Genomic DNA, 8,651 nt, shown 5'->3' on the forward strand with positions numbered 1-8,651 from the left:
AATCCAACGTAGTAATACTTCTCCGAGCACCGCAACCAATCAAAACATTTCGCAGTAATGCCTGTCCTTGTCGAAACCATCGGAGAGGAACAGTAGTACAACAGTTCTGCATGAATTGCGTCATTTTTCAACGAAGAATGTTCCGCACAGAAGCCAATCTCCAAATATTCGTCGTTTCTTCGCCAGAACTCACCTCGAAAGTCGCCTCTTACTATCTATTCCCGCTGATCGATTGCCTTTGGCGTTTTGATACCAACAATAGCGTCTCGATGTCATATCACGTATGCCGATCACGTGTGGCCATCATCATCATCATCATCATCAGCGAGCGTACCGGGCACTCATTTAATCAATTCAGTTCAGGCAAATTGTCCGCCAACATAATCAATCAATCAGAACCCACCGTCCGCCATTCGGCCCGACCGTGGGACGACCTCGAATCGAATCGAATCGAATCGAGGTTCACTAGCCCATAATACCCCATTTTGCATGTATCCAACCTCCAACCACCAAAGCAGCGATCGGCCACCGTTTTCGCCGGAAGAAAGGAAATCAATTTGTAAATGTCACAATTAATCCCGCTCCATCAATAATCTGCTATGCATGTTTTAACGCATTGTCCCGATGACAGCGCGATGTCCTTATGGGACGACCCTTCAACGGAAGTGACAGTCACAAAGCTCGCCACAGCGCGCCATTACCATTTGGCTACCCAAGGCATTGGGATTGGGAAGAGGATCGTTGTGTAACATCGATGCCCGGAGTACCCCTTTTTCGTCCATGTTTCCTTTCAACAAGCTAACACGTTCGCAGAACCGGGCATAACTCTATATGCTTCCTTCCGTGTCACTGTGGCTACGTCAATGTCAGGAATGGTTAACAGACGAGCGAGGGGGAAGCCTCGTGTAATTTGGTTACGGTTTTCCAATTACAATTTGAAGACCATCAACCACATTCCGTCATTTGTCAAATGATTCCAATTGATTGGCCATCGTGTGTGACATAACTTGATTCAAGTGAAACATGTTGCATCAATAAATGGGATAGATGTGCGCGTCACTGTCTAGCTTTCGTCTGTGATTGTCATTTTTTCCTGTTGCATCGAACATGGCACTCGTGGAATCAATGCCTATTGCAATTTAGTAACTAGAAATGAAGCAAAGCTGCGAGCCATTATTTATTTATTTATTAGCTTAAATTAAGTTCGATTCTCATCTATTGACCATTTATTTGACCTGTTTGATATATCTTAATTTTATAGTTTTTTTTTTCAAAGTTTCTTCTCTCTATTTCATATTTGAACAATATATTTTAGTATCTAAAACACATATCTAATACACTGTTAAGTATCCGCCCTGTTGCCCCGATTTCGATTTATGATCGGTCTCTTATCGATGTGCTTTATCGATAGATCGAACGTAGCAATTGATGTGCTACGATATTTCATTTGTTCCATTATGTCTGTCGTTTATCGAGTTTCAGTTATTGCTTAGCCAGCAATAACCGCTAGGCATACATTATGATGGAAATCGCGTATAGCACTCGGTACAGTCAGTGCTGCCAAGATTGTTTCCATCATGATCTTCAGAAAAAATCAGCTAGGCAATGGCAGCAGTACACTACAGTGCTTAGCAAAAGAAGAAGAAAAAAAAGTGTACCATCGCTCATTGCACTACCGTCAATAAAAGACATTAAGGGTGTTTGCATGGATATTTCTGCAAACAGCCGGCGGCTAATCTGCCGAGCTCGTGTTCTACTCGCGTATCTACCATCAGGCACGAGCCTAGAAAGCATTCGAAGAAGATCGCACCGCACCGAGCACGACGGCGGCTGATGGCGATGTTATGATTTATAAGGATGGAAATTTCAAAGCAAACACTGCCGCCAGCAACATTATTGTTCCTATTCCATTATGCAACATATCGTCTGGTAGGTTCGTATGCGTGCACGCTCTACTTTTGTCTCCCGTTTCTGCTTGGAATCAATCAGTGAGAGAGAGCACGATGGCGCTTCGGGTATCATACGGAAGTTGTTGTTTGTTCAAATAGCTTAAACGGGAAATTGGGATGTGTCTGTTTGCTTTCTGCGCTAGCGACAACCGACCAAAACTCAATTCCCTGAAGCAATCATGGCGGAAATCATGTCAAGAACGCGAACAGTTTACAGTATCAATTAGTTAAAGTTATGATTCCAATCTATCGGGGAGCAACGTCCATCACGTCTGTTTACGTCTGATTGAGTAACCGCGATTATCACCGCTTCATTTTTTGCTTTTAATCTAGATAAGCTCGCACAGCGGTGGAAGTGTTGCAATTTAGTGAATAATCCACACTCAAAACCACAAAAGGCCACTTGCTTCTGGCACTCGACACTCGACGGCGCATGAAACCACACGGTAACGGTTAATCGAGCCAATAAGTACCGGAACGTGTTACATCCAACCGCAGTATCCGGTGCGCTTATACGTAATCCTACAAATTGATAAATGATTGCCTATTCATTCGTACACAAGATGTGCTTCCAATCGATTGCGCATTACTTGTCTAATCGATCGATGGCCCGAGTACGGTGCGGTGCGTATTAAGAAGCCAGTGGAACGAGACTAAGAGTCCGATCCGTCCCATAATGATTTGGCAATTCGGTTTTTGCTGCTCCTTCAAATGCCGTGATGCAGCTTCGTTTTAGCTGCTAAAAGATGTACTGTAAGAGTTATCTATTGAACGGTTGGTTGAATTTTGCGATACACAACAGTTACACTTGCTGTTGAACATTATTTTGCAGGATGTTTATTCAACCCTTCGCCTTCAACCATTTTTTTGCAAAGAACTACAAAAAACGAAAGCATCTTTTGTATCGTTTTTAAATATGAATTTCCCCTTCTCTTTCTCCTTTTCTTGTTTATTGTTTCTTTTTTGTGTAACATGTTCTTCCTGTTAAAAATCCGTCGACACGTGTTCAGAGGAAAATAGATTTAATACAAGCATGTTGAGCTAAAATAATAAAGCTATTGCAGCTTCTGCTCAAAGTATGTTTCAAACATTTTCTATGACAAATAAGTTTCAGTACCTGTAGCAAACAATTCAAAAGCATCCGTGGTGCTAGCAATGCATATAAAAAGTGATATTTATATGCTCTACAACCTTATCATTGCTCAATCTAATCTAAACCAAAAACAAGACGCTTCGGTCAACAGAAGAAAATGAGCCGCAAACAAGCAGCTTATGGCTTGTTGAAAAGTTTCATGGATCCCTTTTGTGTACACCCCGTGGGCCACAATTATGATGAACTACATTGTACCCCCCATGCCACACGTGACAAATTCGAGTCCTGAACGAATGTTCGAAGAAAATGTACGGTTTGAGCCCAGGATTCGGAATGCCGAACACCGGAAAGGCAATTGAAACCAAATCTTGGCTTAAACCGATGAGCCCCAACATTTTCAAACATTTGTGAAACTTTTCATCAAAAGCCATAAGCAACACGGACCGTTATCGAAAGAGCAGCTTGAATCGGTGCGCGGTTACTGTTTAAATTGCACACCGATTAGCGAATGCTAAAGTTTTACTAAAAACAATGTTAATTTCCAATCAAAAAACGGAGCTAAGATGTTGTTTACGTTTGTTCCACAGTTTTTAGAAAACGTTAATGCTCGCAGTTTACAGAACACAGCATTAAGCCAGCATAGATTTATGAGCGTACTACAATGATCTAGCTTCACGTGAAATGCGCTGCACTGTTAGTTAAACCATTAAATACCGGTAGCGAATGAAAGTTGTTAATTTTGCGCAGCGTATCAAACTGATTAGTAGTGGCGTGTACTTTTAGAATCTCAATCTCAAACTATGAAAGCATAGTGGTGCAATGTGGAGGCATTCCTACTGACTGCAAGCAGGTTTTCGAAAAGGTGAAAGAAACAAATGAATCAAACTAACGTCTCACACCACGGAGCAGTCAAACCGAACCGTGTATCTGCTCACTGTTTCAATAATGAAATCGAAAACTCAAACCAAAACAACCAAGAAGTAGAGGTCGTTTTGTAAAGTATTTTAGAGATGATAGGAATATGAACCAAAACTAAACCAAAACGTTCAAGCCGTCGCCAACTGCATTGAACTAGACACGGTGAGCCGTATGTAGAAAACTAAACTGTTAAGCAAAAGATAGAAGCCAAATATCAAACCAAGTAGAGCTACTCCAGAGTGTCGGCAAGGTGCGACGCTAAAGCTATTGAGCTAGCGTGTGCCAGCACGTTCGTGTAAGAAATCATGGAATTATATTTACTCCCTGTGTGTTCGGATTTAGAAAGCTGAATTTAGGAAATGAATGGATACAACTGATGAACCTACTAATACTAAAAAGAATCAGCTATATATATACTTATATATAGAGAGGGAGAGAGAGAACACAATCGAAGAATATATCAACTCTGGAATAAAACGAACACAAACAACAGTAAATCAAAACAGCGTACTGCTTCTGTAAATGTGCATCAAAAGGAAAATGTGCTAGCAAAATATTTTAAAGCATAAATAAATAAATAAAAGCAAACAAACCCAGGCATACACGCACACACAGACACGCACACACTCTTACACACACACATACAAACACACAACGGAGCGACAAAAAAAACTGTAAGCGAACAAGGAGTGAACTAGTCTTAAAAGCATACTGATTTGTAGCATTTGGTGGGTGACTGTTGCAAAAACGGGGGAATGTAACAAAAACTATGGAATAAAAGCCAAGCTAAACTTATGGAATTTCTGAAATCATGCCGTTTCTGTGACTTTGTTAATCGCTTACCCATTGAGAAGATCATCCGAACAAAGCATCTCGTTGGAATAAAAAAAAGCAGATGGAAATGAAAAAATGAAACTCGTCGATGGTAAATCAAGCAGCTGCTTTCAAGTAAAAAGGTAAGACCCTTTTTTGCTGGGATCCGAATATAAAAATGATAAGGCCAAAGAATTGAATTGAATATTCTACGAGTAGTCACAGATCTACAAAGGTTCTTCATGTTACCAAACTCAAACCACAATCCGAAGCATCGACGAAGAGACCGGCGCTTCGCTATCAGTAGCATGTTCCAGCCATTGTGCAGAGGCAGAAAAAAAAGCCAACACAATCAACGAAACCAACTTCACTTCAATCGAAGATATTAGATCTTTTAGCCATCGACAACGAACTGTTTGTCCCATTGACCTTTTCTTCAACTGCTCATTCCCGCCAATCCAAGCGTGCACAGATGAAACGCAAGTATGAAAGACATTGTTATCTTTACCGTTGCCGCTTCATCGGATCAACGGATGAATATTGGAAATCCGAACCATGTTGACATTCGTTCCCTGACCATGTCCATGTCCAGAAGCATTTAGTGCAGTGCTCCCTCTCTCTCTCTCTCTCTCTCTCTCTCTCTCTCTCTCTCTCGCTCTCTTTTCCGTTCAGTCGCATCTTTCCGAATGGTTTCAGTCTAAACGGTTTGACCATCTTTTCGGGAATAATAATACCAAACTGGGGTAGACCGTTGAAGACATTTATGGAGACAGCACTTTGGAAAGCGCCAATGTTTCTACTTCATTCGCGTAATACTTTTTTCGATCAGGCTTATCGCAATTGAGCAGACTTGGAACGTTTATCATACAAATGAAAAAAAAGTTTTACACGGGTTCAATCAAGGACATCCTCTAAACACCAAGCACGTGCCAATGGGTATCGTGGACAATATCAAATGAATACTCACTCTCAGCTCACAAAAAGTGCCAGATATCTGATCTCGTCCCGGCCACGGATACTGTTTAGACATTCACAATTTGGTGGAAAATACCGACCCCGAACATCAATACCGCTGATCGGTATCAGATCAATCGAACGGAATATTGAAGCTGACCCTCGATATACCGTAGTGTGTATTTTCAATCTACTCGGCTGTTTACTCGATCTGACTGTGGCGTGAAATCGATATCCTTTTTGGATGTCGACCGCTGTACGCCTCGAGACCGCAATGAAAACAACAACATTCCATTGGAATTGCGGTGATTGAACCCCTTGAAGGTAAAGCAAACAAGTAATGCGATAAAGGAGGATGATATTGGTGGACGTTGAGCCTACGATCAACGACACCGGGCATCGGTTTCACGACAACGGAAAATATTCATTGCTCTTGAGAATGAGGAGGCTTTTCCGTAGTTAAGGCCCCCTGAAGGGTCTGTTTTTACCTAAATTGGTATATATAATAAGACAAGTTTACATCATATGTCCTCCAAAGTATCCTATGTGTTTGGAATGAGCTCGAGGGAATGATGAATAAATTTATACGTGTAAAGGTCTACACATATTCTTCGAAGAGAGGACGTTAAGATGACATAGCACAACGAGAAGCATTTTCTTTCAAATGAAATGATAGAACAAAAGGGAACAAAGGGAGAGCATTGCTGCAATCTAAATAATGAAAGGAATACATATTTAATGCCTTGCATTTCTCAGATGCAATGCAATCCCATTGGCATCGCATCTCGATACGAAACGGGAAGATGGCAGATGCATGTGCCATTTATCGATTCCATTTGATGCACTTTGAGGACTATGTGTTTGACTCTTTCATTATGGTAAACATGCGATGCCTCATGAAAAAGTCCCTTTCATTATAATTAACAAGAGACCAATAAGTTGATGCAATCGCTTTATCCCCGCTTTCATCAGTAAAAGGTATCGGTCGTAAACCGACAGAATTCTTGATTGGCCCGGGGGTTAGCTCGTCACCACCGGCAAAAGTCACGTCAGTGTGCAGTGCCTTCACCATGACCTTCACCATGATGCTCAGCTATTTTCATTCTTTCCCCATCTCGATAATCACGATCCGGTCGATATCATTCCACGAATCGATGGCAATCTATTCAATTGCTCCAACCAACAAAGCGTACGTGTTGGAGGACTACGCTGTCCCCCGTAGTGTATGTGTATTAGAAGGGAAAAAAATCCCTCGTATCCCGGATCCGTATCCACGTGAAAGGGCTAATTAATCCATTTGCCAGCGTAGGGTTCAAGGCGAACGCTTCACCACCTTTACACACAGTGCTCCAGTGTTCATCAGAGCACGTCATGCAATAATGCGTTCGCATAGCAAACCCGCATTCTCTTCGCACAACATAAATAACTCCAACGGCAATATCGTCATCGCCGTCTCCGATCGCTGCTGGAATATGAAATGTTTGTTTTCTCTTTCTCTCTATCTCGCTGCTACCCCTGGTGCCTGGTGCCACATAACCTCACAAATGTGGTCGCACCGTGGCAGGACTGTCGCCAGGTGCTGCTCCAAGCTCCAAGAGAAAGAAAAACAAAAACCTTCCCGGAAAACGGAACGGAATTAGCTCGTCTTTTGTGCGAAACTTTATTAGCGTTTGCTTGTGGAGGAGGAGGTAGGAGGAGGAGGATGGCCTACGCCTCCCCCTCTCACCGTATCCGTTGGCCGTACTAATGATGGTAATTCAGAAGCCTACAGCTGCCGGAGTCCTGAAGTTACACCGGCACACAGCAGTACATCCTAGAGGCGATCAACCGTCCCTTGAATGAAGCAATGGATAGCAATGCCTCCCGTACCTACTAGCCGCCCCCTCCCCATTGGCCTCATTGTGTGTCTATTTATTACTCGGAACGTATCAAGCGGAAATCCCTAGCCCGACGACGTTGAACTTCAACAACGGGGGAGTTAGTTTATTTCCTGAAACACTACTTTCTAGCGCACCACTAGAGGGTGCCACGTCTTGGAGAATGGAGATACTACAGGGAAACCCTTGGATGCGCCCTTACTTGTGAGCCGTCGTGGCACAGATCCTAGCGCCCGAGCCCCTGGGCCCACGTCACGCGCTTGTATCCAACCCCAAAAAGTTACACTTTTACGATCGATTTAGTTGATTTATATGGCCTAATATTCGTAGGGAGGGCCCGGTCCAGGGTTGTACTTGGACTGCGGGAACCCGGTTAGAGTGCAAATAAACCGGCCGTCGACCAAGAAGTGGCATCCCGCATAAAAGGGGGCCACAAAGCAAAGGAGCTTCTACTACTTCCACTGTTCCCGGGGGGTGACCAGACGCGTAAGCATTCATTTCCATTCAAATGCTACTCACCACCTCTCCTCTCCGTCCATTTTCCAAGGTCCCGATACCCCCGATGAACGACGGCTGAACCCGCGAGAGGCTTCAAAGCGCCTTTCGCAAAGTCAAACTTTTTCGGTGAAAGTACGGTGAAGGCCCGCTCCGTACGGATGGCCTTCGGTTCTTCGGGTTTCCACCACTTGAAACTGACGCTTGCGAAAACCCCTTCATCTGAAAAGAAAACTTCCACCGTCCGCCAGCAGCACATCGAGGGCCGGTACGTGCCAAGCGTTAGCGCTGCCAGCGTCGACGTCGATTCCAGGGAGTCTAGCGAGTGAAGGACGGAGTTGAACTTTTCCACGCAAGCCTTAACCTCCTCCTTCGCTTGATTTATAGTGGAAATGCCGCGTAAAAGGTAGAGACCCCTTCGGAGGTAACTCCAAGTTTTCCGTAAACCCCAAAACCACTCGTTTAGAGGCAATCCAATCACAAGAAGTACCGCCATCATGTACGGCTCCCTTCACAATGTCGATGTCACTGTCGATATTCCGCTTCCGCTTT

Source organism: Anopheles darlingi, chromosome 2 (genome assembly GCF_943734745.1).
Source record: "Anopheles darlingi chromosome 2, idAnoDarlMG_H_01, whole genome shotgun sequence".
NCBI classification, from domain to species: domain Eukaryota; kingdom Metazoa; phylum Arthropoda; class Insecta; order Diptera; family Culicidae; genus Anopheles; species Anopheles darlingi.